The sequence below is a fragment of the Centruroides sculpturatus genome, unplaced genomic scaffold (genome assembly GCF_000671375.1).
Source record: "Centruroides sculpturatus isolate CEXI.00-Female unplaced genomic scaffold, Cexi_2.0 scaffold518, whole genome shotgun sequence".
NCBI classification, from domain to species: Eukaryota; Metazoa; Arthropoda; class Arachnida; order Scorpiones; family Buthidae; genus Centruroides; species Centruroides sculpturatus.
Window position 1 is genome coordinate 40,730 of NW_019384901.1, and position 10,836 is coordinate 51,565.

The window sequence follows — 10,836 nt, forward strand, 5'->3', positions numbered from 1 at the left end:
TTGCGTAACCTTCCCGGCTGTTATGAGATTTTATTTAAAAACATAACGTTTATGACAATAAATAAAATTGTATGTGGCGCCATCTGTTATAAGATTTTGTTATAAAAAGTTTTTATATTATTAATTATAAAATGACAAAAGGCCTAATTTTGAGGATAGGAATGAGTTTTATAAAAAACTCATTCCTATCCTCAAAATTAGGATAGGATCCTAAATACTTATAACAAGCAAAATAGTTATTCAGTCCGATCTCTCTGGAGATATGACACATGATCACCTTCTATCTCCCTACTCTTTCGACCTTTAACCAGTGGCGGCCCTAGCCAGTTTTCAATAATTCCGAGATCTCATTGTGGCGCCCCCTGTAGAGACTAAACTGATAACGTACATTTTTCGCATTATTAATAACTCAGACCTCCGAAAGATTAGTATAGTAATACTATGGATGAGAAACGATAACGACGGTAAATGGAGAGTTAACTTGATCCTTGTTAATTCAGACTAGGGTTTCTCAAACGGGATTCCGGGATCCTGGTTGTTTTTTTAACCCGGGAAATATCCCGGGAAATTTTTCTTATCCCGGGAAATCCCGCAAATTTCTTAAAAATTCACTTTTTTTCTTATTTTGTGTTAAGGTTGAGGAATTTTGCAAATAGAAAGCATAATTAACTCATTCACTGTCAGAATACATTTGTATTTATTAATTTTAAACCTACCTATTAGTTTTTTTTAAATTTTTGCTCGTTATAGCATGTCACAAATGGTCAATAATCAATATATAGCTTATTTGTGGCAGGACTATAAAAATTCTTTACTTGTCGGAACCTGTAATATCTGGAATAATTGTGCTTACGCTGTCTTGAGTTTTAACCATGCCCAGTAGCTTCAATAAATGCCTGACGCCAGATTGTGCAAATTGGGCAAGGATACAAACGAGTACAAAGTCTGCAAGTATGAAGTTTTTCTTCATAAACCTGATTATTAAAGCCAAATGAATTGCCGAATTATCGAGCTCTAAGCTTGATGCCGCTATTAAAGCAGCCAAGGTAGACAAATCAAGAATACTAGAGAGCGAAAGAAGTATTACAATCTCTAAAACGAACTCGAAATCTTCCAGGCTACAGGTGAAAAAACACATAATATCTGTCGTCTCTTAAATGCATTAAACACTATTCCAATCACATCAATTGAATCGGAAAGGACATTCTCGGTGGCAAGACTTTTCATTACTAAAATAATAATTAGAGTGAGTTATCGGAGTATTGACCATCTTTGCTTTTTAAAATCTTATAAAAGTTTGTAATATTTTGTATTATATTTTATTTAAAAAACGAAAATTATCTTCTAAATTAGAAGTTCATTTTTTTTAATTTTTAACTCAATTCAAAACATTTTTTTTTGTAGTTGTTGTATGCAGTTTCCAGCAAACTTTAATTAATTTTTTTCTATTTGTGAAAATTTCTACGTTATTTAAAGGTAATTTTTATTATAGGCCTATAGACCTTACACAGCATTATTAATATGATTTTGGAGGTTACAGAACTTTAAAATTACTTTAAAAAATGGAAAATAATTATATCATTTGATTTCAAGATATTTTGTATACCTTAAAAATAATTAATTCTATCCCGGAAAACAGTTCACTTTTATCCCGGGATCTCGAGACAAGCAAAAGACCGGGAAATGAGAAACCCCAATTCAGACGTATCGCAAGCTGTTGACGTTTTTTCCCCTCCCCTCCGTCGATGGAATCTCTTAATTTTAGGTTATGGAGATATAGCACACATTTCAGGATCATGTTTTATATTCTCACAACCCAGTTCACTCTTATGTAAAATCTATAGCATAGTACTAGTATGGACGAGGAACAATAACAGTGAAAAAAAAACAATATTTCTTTCACAAGGAAATATTTATTTAATTTCTTTCATAAGGCAATATTCATAGCAATATTTACTTAAACTGCTATGGCACAGACAATGCTCACATCACGCAAAAGACAAATTTACATCGTAAATTAATTTAAAATTGAAACAAATTAAGACATAAAATAAAATAAAAAGCCTACATTGCCACCTTCCTCGCTTTTGCGCTTGCAAATATTATTCATTAAGAATAATTTAATTCCTGGGTAATACTATTTTCGATAGATAAAATTGATAGTCTATCCAGTCACATAGTTGATACATAAATATCAACAGTCTATCCTGACACATAGTTGATACATAAATAAGTTTTAATTTACTGAAACTTCGTTCTCTTTTAGCGACAGTTACAGGTATGGTCAGCAAAATTCGAAATGCTGTCCACACATTCAGGAATATATCCTGCCAATCATTTTGTTTAATAAGTTGAAGAACTTTTATTGGTTCTGATGATTTAAGCTCTTTCAACAATGGATTAGGGTGTAAAAGTTCCTCAACCAATTCACAACCAGATATGTCACATTTTTCTCCATCTGTTAAACTTATTTCTAAATTTGCACAGGCTTTTTCCAATTTTGACTTTTCATGAATTGTTTTGATGTTGTATAAAAAGGACCATGTATCATTAAATTTGGATAGTTGTGTAAATCGAGTGACCAACGCATTCTCAATTGTATCGATCATAGGGTAAAAGACGTTTATTTTAAACAATTCTTCATGATCTGTTGGTGTCTCACCCTGGCCTCGTATTTAAATAATCTCTTCTTTCTTCGTAATCGGACTGACTTAAAAATAAGATCTATCCCAGCCTGAAAAGCAATTTCCCTAACTGTTATTACAGCAGACGAATAACGCCGGTACTCTTTTACAAATTCGTAGCAGTTCTTCAGCAATTGTGTAACGTTTGGAAATCCATAGTTTTGGACTGCATAGCCTTGCTTACAATGTTTACTTGAAACAATATATCATACCAAGCCACTATTGTTACTATAAAATCAAATTGCTCCATGATCTGAATTGGGGACAAAGCCTCTGATGCTGCAATTGGGTGAGTTGCAGCATCAGAGGCCTTGTCCCCAATTCGTTTCTTCCTGAAGATCCAGAAGGGCGTCACGAACTGAAGAGTAGTGATAACGAACTGCAGCGAGGCTAGAAACTTTACTCTCCCAATGAGTTTCACAAACTTTTTTCAGCGATAGTCCTTCTATGTGCTTGAATATCACTTTTTCGGACATTTAATATACAGTACAATAATTTCGCGACAGTAGTACGTGTACAGAAACTTAGAACTAATTCTTACTCACTAACTTATAACCAAAGAGGGTAGAAGATTATATGAGAAAGTAGAGAGAAAAAGGGTAAGATCAAAATACCCGGGATTCTCTTTATTTCGTGAACACTGGATTAGCACCACCTCGGATTCTGCATACACCAGACATAATTTTTCTTCCCTTTCTTTATAATCGGGACTTCCGTCCAACGTTGACTCTGGAGTTTTCTATTTTTCTAACGTAACCAAAATGTTTTTCCTTCGGAATTATTCAGTCTCAAGTAGTCCCTAGTCGTCTACTCGCGATCTGGAGCGCTCTTCTCTTCACGTCTTACTCCCACGTAGGTCCAGTCAAGACTAACCCGTTTTTTTTTTTTTGTCTTATCGGCCCTCGGGCCTTAACTCTCCCATTGTCTTATGTTCTTGGAACTGGTGGTCCATTGTCTTCTGTTCTTGGGATTGGTGGTCCCACCCAAAGGGAAGAAAGGAAATGAAAAGAAAGTTCTAGAAAGACGGAGAATAAAAGGAAATAAGGAAATAAATGTACAAATATTGGTTTCTTTAATCTTGGTATTTATTTTGGTGGGTAGGGTTAAGTAGTAATAAGGTGATTGGGTTTTATTTTTTTCGTAGACGTTCTATCATTGCATTTTCGGCGCCCCCACTATGACGGCGCCAGGTGCAGTCGCACCGTTCGCACCGCCATTGCCTTTAACCACCAAAATTTAATAACATCAATGCCTCTAATGTACAAACCAACGTGCCAAATTTCGTTTCTTAATCATTACCTAATCCTGAAATATTAAATTAAACAAAATAGACGCCAACAAACTCCTACACTGCCGCTGTGGGCAAAATTTCTGAAGGTTATTAATTAAATAATGTGTATTTATTTAATTCACGAAAAATATAAATGCTTACAAACAAATTTAAATCACTTGATTTTTTCCGCGGAAATTTAATTATAGGTTCAAGTGTGCCGTGAGATAAAAAAAAAAAAAAAACATTGAGATAAAGGGCGGTAACGTGTTGTATTTCGAATAGAGTCGGACTTAATGAATGTTTTACTTGTTTTTAGCATTCAGCTCTATAGTTTTAATCTCATAACAGATGGCGCAACAAACAATTTTATTTATTTATTATGCTTAATAATGTAAAAGTTATTTTTTAAATAAAATCTCATAACAGCCAGGAAAGTTAAAAACTCGTTGCTGTATTTTTTTATTTTAGGTTTATTACTCATTTTCAATAGACTAATTATTCAAATTGATTAATTAATAAAAGCAACTTTTGGATAAATAATACATGTGTGTTTATTGTAATATTATCTATTTTTGTTTTCCAACAAATGTGCGCTTCAAATATATTTTTTAATTATTTTGACATGTTCAGAACCCACTTCTCTGAGTTATCCATTATCGTATGAAAATTATTTCGATATTTTTAAAGAGCAGCCTAAAGATAAACTTCAAAAAGAACAATTTTAATAATTATCAAGATAAGACTACTGTCGAAGCGTTGCTTATGGGGTCTACTGGACTCATGTTAAACTTGCAAAAAAAATTTTTTTTACCGCCGGCAGGATGAGAAAAATTTTAAAAAAGGAAAAAAAAGTAATATTCCGCTCATTTTTACTGACAGAAAATCTGCTGTTCAACTCGAAACATATAACAATTTATCATTCTTATCGTATTTTTATTTAATTTTTTTTATTTTGAACTGTCAAGAACAACAATTAAGAAGTTTTAAGCAGCCCCTTCTGTCCATGACATTTATAGAAGAAAAATAATTGTTATTGAAAAAAAATTTCAGAGCCACCATAGCTCAGTGGTTAGAGCAGTGTTCTTGTAAAGCAACGGTTGTGAATTCTATTCTCACTGGTGGCTAATTACATTTCTTTTCCTTTTTTAAGTTTTTAAAAGGATAAATTTTTATCACAAAAGGAGGTTTGTCAGTAATAGACCTTCATTTTTAATATCTATCAAAATAGATAAAATATCGTAAAGCTACTAAAATGCTTACTTGTTAGCATTTTAGTAGCTTTAAACTTCAACGAAGTTGAGTTTTTCTGATTTTTTAAAATCTGATGCAAATTACGACGGGTCTGAAAAAGTAAAATTTGACGTACAGTGCATATTACAATTACAGTAATTAATCTGAGCCCAATGAACAGAAAGTTTACTGGAGTCCATTTCTTGTTCAACTTGCAATGAAATATTTGGTGTTACTCTCAACTATCGCGGCGCATCAGAGATATTTTTTGCGTTGGTCGCTTATTGCTATTAACTTGAATAAATTTGTCACAATAAAAGGATTAAATAAAAGTAGTAAAACGAAAAATATCTTTAAATATCTCAGGACTAAAATTCTTTATTATTTTGTTTATTCAAGAACTAATTCATTATATTCATTCAATGTATGATAATTTGTTAATAATTTTTATTAACGTTTAATTTTTATTTAATATCTAACTAATTTGGTCATCAAATAATTTTTAAAATTATTTACTAATCTTTATAAATTAGGATTAATTGTGATTTAAAATTTAAGATTAAAGTAAGTTTATAAATTAATCGATATTAAACCTTTTAATCGTTCAACAGCCCTAATTGAAATGCATATCATACTGATCTACTTTAAACAAATAAAAAACAGATAAAACAAGGATAAGAAACAAATTCGTTTAGACTAAAAAACATTTTAATTTAATTTATATCTCAATATTTTTAAAAATTTCTTGTAAAATTTATCTTTAAAAAAATTTAAGAAAATATATTAATAGTATCATATCAAGAAAGAATTAATGCGCCGCAATTCCGCAATATGCAGCCATTAAATCTAGGTAAAAAATTTTTTATTTTGCTTTAAAATTATAGTCCAAAAGTTAAAATCACGCAACTATCATCATCTTACAAAGCTGTCATTATATTATTAAACATTTAGAAATTCAAAATAAATTATACACTAGTAATTTTTTAATTACTTAATTTCATTTAATTTAATAATTTAATTTTTGAAATAACTATTTAAAATGTTTGGGCAATTTTAATTACATTAGACTAGGAAATATATTGTTAAAAAGACTATTCCGAAGGACCGCCCAGAAGGTAACAGGAACCTAGTGAAAAATATATATTTGCCCTAATTGAAGCCCTATAGCAAATTAGATTATTACATTAAAGGAAGTAAACAAGAAAAACCGTACAGGGCCCCTAACTCTTCGGGGCAATCTGCTCTTTTTGTCTCCTTTCGGGTGTCTTTGCCTGATGAATAATAATATAAAAGTTATAAAATAATACACTTAAGGTTATAAAATCATATAAAATAAAAAGGATAATTACTGTTTTCATTGATAGAGGAATAGTTTCTAATTGCAACTGCCTCGAAAATTGTAAATTCGTGACTAAAATATAACACCTTCATCCAAAAATATAATTACCGTCAATATATGTTAAATTCTTCATGTTAATAAATTGTATTTACGATATAAATAATTTTTATTAATATTTAAAAAAGTAAGTTTATTAACCAAAATAAATAACGTTATATAATTTACTTACTTGTTTTTTTATTATAAGAAGTTGTCCAAAAAATAGTCGATGTTGGCAATTTTCATTATGCACACCCTGCACTTTTCATGCCGTGTAAACTCTACCAAATAATACTATATTTAACTGAAGTGAATTTTAGAACACGTTGCACGTTGCTTAGTATCGTTACTAGATTACAATCCAAGTATCGATTAAAGTCTCCTTATATTAGAATTCTTTTATTGATCCATAATATCAGATAAATAAGTTTCATTACTGCTTTAATAACAGAAATTTTGAATTTTAAAGAAGAAATAAAATCTTTAATAAATAAAATATATGATAATTAAATATTTATTAATATATATATAATATTATATATTTATAAATTCCAGTAATAAACAGTTAAATCATTCAAATATTTTGAATTAATTAGGTTATGCAGTATATAGGCTTGTGCATTTTAATGATTTGTTTGTAATTAAAACATTTTAAAGCTGTATGTTATCTTTCATAATATTTGTAAAATACATGAAAAACTTTTGAAATTTATAAAATTGTAGGTAATTTTTTAAAAAAAGTTTAAAGAAAAATATAAATATCTTTTCGTAATATTTGATTTGTTTATGTCCATGCTTCTAAAGAAAAAAGAATATTTTCAGGTTAGGCCATTGACCTAAGGATCAATCGATTCAACCATTTCTTTGAATACTGAGTTGTTTTATAACAATATTGGAAATATTTTGTACAGATTCAATCAACATAATTCCTTTATTAAGAATATCTTTATTTATTCTTAACATTAAATCTGCATAATTATTATTTTTTCTGTTTCACGCCGTCTTACGAACAAAATATCTATTTGTAAAGGCAAAATGTTAGGTGAAGAAGAAAAATTTTCTTTTTAAACAAATTTAATAGATATTAAACATTAATACGACAATGAACAAATTCTATATAACATATTGTTTAATATCTAAATTGTATTTTGATTTAAATTTGAATCATAACAATATTAATTTTGAGATGAATGATTTGTTGAAAAAACTTACTGTTTGTTTACGGAGCACTTATTCAAGGATATTAATTAATCTGTAAAAACAAAAATGTCCCTACGAAACGAAATTTATAGAAAATTTTAATTCAATTTTAAATATTAGAATTTTTGAAGCAATAACATTTTTACTCTTTTACTTTCTCGGCTGTTATATATAACAGAAAGAAAGTATGGCGATTGTTCTTAAAGGACCAATTTGTGAGGTAGGCAGAGGCGAATCTACATAGGAACTAATAGGGCTTAAGCCCTAGGCCCCAAGTGTCAAGAGCCCACAAAAAAATTGAATTATTAGAGAGGTTGCGGCCGACGTTTTCATCGCGAAAACGTGTACGTCGGACGTTCAGCGCCGCCTTCCTGTATGCCTAGAAGTTTGACAATGGCGTTTGGAATGTCAGTGGAATCATGCTCGACATACCAAATGCCATTGTCAAACTTCTAGGCAAACAGGAAGGCGGCGCTGAACGTCCGACGTACAGTACACATTTTCGCGATGAAAACGTCGGCCGCAAGCTCTCTATTATCATAAATTTTGAATACTTTTTCATTAACAGTAAAGTAAAAAATAGTTTAGTATTAATATAATAATAATGATAATTTATAGTATTATTTGTTTATTGTAATAATTCTTAATCTACAAAAAAGGGGCCCCATTGAACTTCAATAAGCTCTAGGCTTCGAAAAACCTAGATTAGTCTTAATTGTTCCTATAGTGAAATCGAGAAAAGTGCTGAAACGAACGATTTAATTTCTTTTTTAATCAAAAAATCCGTCAACAAGTTGCGTAACTTTCCCAGCTGTTGTGAGATTTTATTTATAAAATAGCTTTTATGTTTTTAATTACAATATAATAAATAGAATTATGTGTGGCACCATCTGTTAAGTTATTTTGTTATAAGAACTTTCTATGACTTTAATTTATTATAGAATGGCNGTCTAATTCGTTAAATTTCTAAACACTCTCCCCGTAAATATTCTATAGTTTAACAAGAATTTTAACCCATCCGATAATATGTATAAATTATATAAAATAGACTCGAAATGCATTTCGGTCTTTAAAATAGTCCCTTTTCAGTCGGTGTTTCAATTAAAACATATAAGATAAAACACATAAAAGTTATATTAAAAAGCCGAAAAAAGAATGAAGAAACTGGCGTTATCTCACAGGTCCCTTACAATAACTTCTATCATTTCCATGTTTTCCATAACCAAGCTAGCCGTAGAGAGTTAATTGATGTCTCTGAAGGATTAATTGAAACACGTTTTATGTTTCAGTCAATTGATCAAACGGCCTAGGCGTGCATAGCGAGCAAACAAACATCCTCGTTTATATTTGCGGATATGCGGGAAGTAAGTTTGGAAAAGAGTAGCTTCTCCAAATAAATAAACAGGTGTAATGGAGTGAGGGAGAAAAATAGGAGTAAGAAGTTTGGTGTCAATGATGTAACCATAGTCGTATACGTTGGAACCGTTCTGTAAAAACAGAATTGAGTGTTTATCATCCGTTATCATTTTAAAGCCATCGAGGAAGAAATATTTCTTAATCTCTGGATTTTAATCGAATAATTTGACACTTTCGGTCAGGATCGAACTCTCTTCGAAAGTCCTGTTTAATTAATGTACTGTAGGATAATCACTCGCGAATAATTCGAATATTTAATAATTAGGCTAAAGTTTATAATTGATATTTTCTTTTCAAATTTTTATTTGTGTAAATTACAATCACTCGTCAAAGAATGAAGTATTTTAGATAATAATACAAATAAAACTAGAAACAATAGCAATAATATACAACAATAAAGAATCTCGATAATATTCACGTCAGAATAAACAATGTAAATAATGTGTACGATATCGGATTGATCCTGTTCTGCGATGAAATTATAAAATATGAGATTATTTCCTCTGCGTTTCACCCTTCTCCGAATGTTGGCGAGAGAAAGGAAGGGCGAAAATGAAAATAGAACCGGCATTAAAAATGCATGCGATATGCTAGTTTCGCTACGCATAGGTTCCGATTCTTTTTATATAGAAGAGTTCGAAACTCTATTTTTAGAACAGACAAATGAATATTATACAAAAGAAAGTTATCGTTCCTTATCCGAGAAGGATGCCGTGTCTTACGTGAGAAAACCTAAAGCACGAATGGAGCCACCAGAAGCCAAATTCTGTTTTGGAGAAACGACGGAAAAAAAGTAATGGAAATTTTAGAGGAACAACTGCTCAGAAAGCATGTCAAAATTATTATGGAAATGGAAAATCCTGGAATATTTCATATGCTAAAAAAATGAAAAAATGGAAGAATTAGCTTCTATGTACCAACTCTTTTCTAGAACAGAAGATTGCTTACACATAATGGCTGAATACGTAAGCAAATATCTTAGCAAACTTGGGAAAAAATATGATAGAAAAAGGAAAAAGGATTATACACATCTCAGAATTTATACATAGCTGGATAGATTTAAAAGAAAAATTCAATGTCTTTTTGTGTAAATCTTTCAAATACATTCAGAAAATGATAGTTAAACTTCGAACATCTCTTAAATTTAGATCTGAAATACTCAGAATATCTCTCTCTATTTATAAATGATAAATTTAAAAAGAAGTCCAGAGACTTTATTGGAGAGATTGAAGAAGGTATTATTGATAAAAGTTTCATTCTGATTCGTTATCTTCGGGATAAAGATCTGTTTTTAAATTAAGACACGAATAGAAAGTTTGATCGAAAGACAATATTTAACTGGAAAAGTTGACGACAAAGAAATATATCTTTATATTCAACAATGATTTCACTACTGATTTTAATAAATATAAATTAGTTTGATAAGCTCAACATTATTCTGTATCTCGTAATTGTTGATATGGTGATAAATCATTATATTAACACATTAATATAATAATTAAAAGAATATTTTATAAGTCAACATGCACAGTTATAAATACGGTACATAACAATACTGCGAGATAAAGCTAATTTAAATGTAATTTTTTAAAATTGTCTTTAACAAAAGATTTTCATTCAATTTTTTTTTAAATAAATTGATAAATGACGTCAGC

The 10,836-nt window shown here is 30.1% G+C and overlaps 1 non-coding gene and 1 pseudogene across 1 annotated transcript; both read left to right on the forward strand.

The window, feature by feature from the left end:
- Positions 1-5,008: 5,008 nt before the first annotated feature.
- On the forward strand, positions 5,009-5,081 carry Trnat-ugu. Its single transcript has one exon. It is a non-coding gene; the product is annotated as a tRNA-Thr (tRNA).
- A 4,039-nt stretch (positions 5,082-9,120) lies between these two features.
- On the forward strand, positions 9,121-10,616 carry LOC111631486 (annotated as a pseudogene).
- The last annotated feature ends 220 nt before the right edge of the window (positions 10,617-10,836 follow it).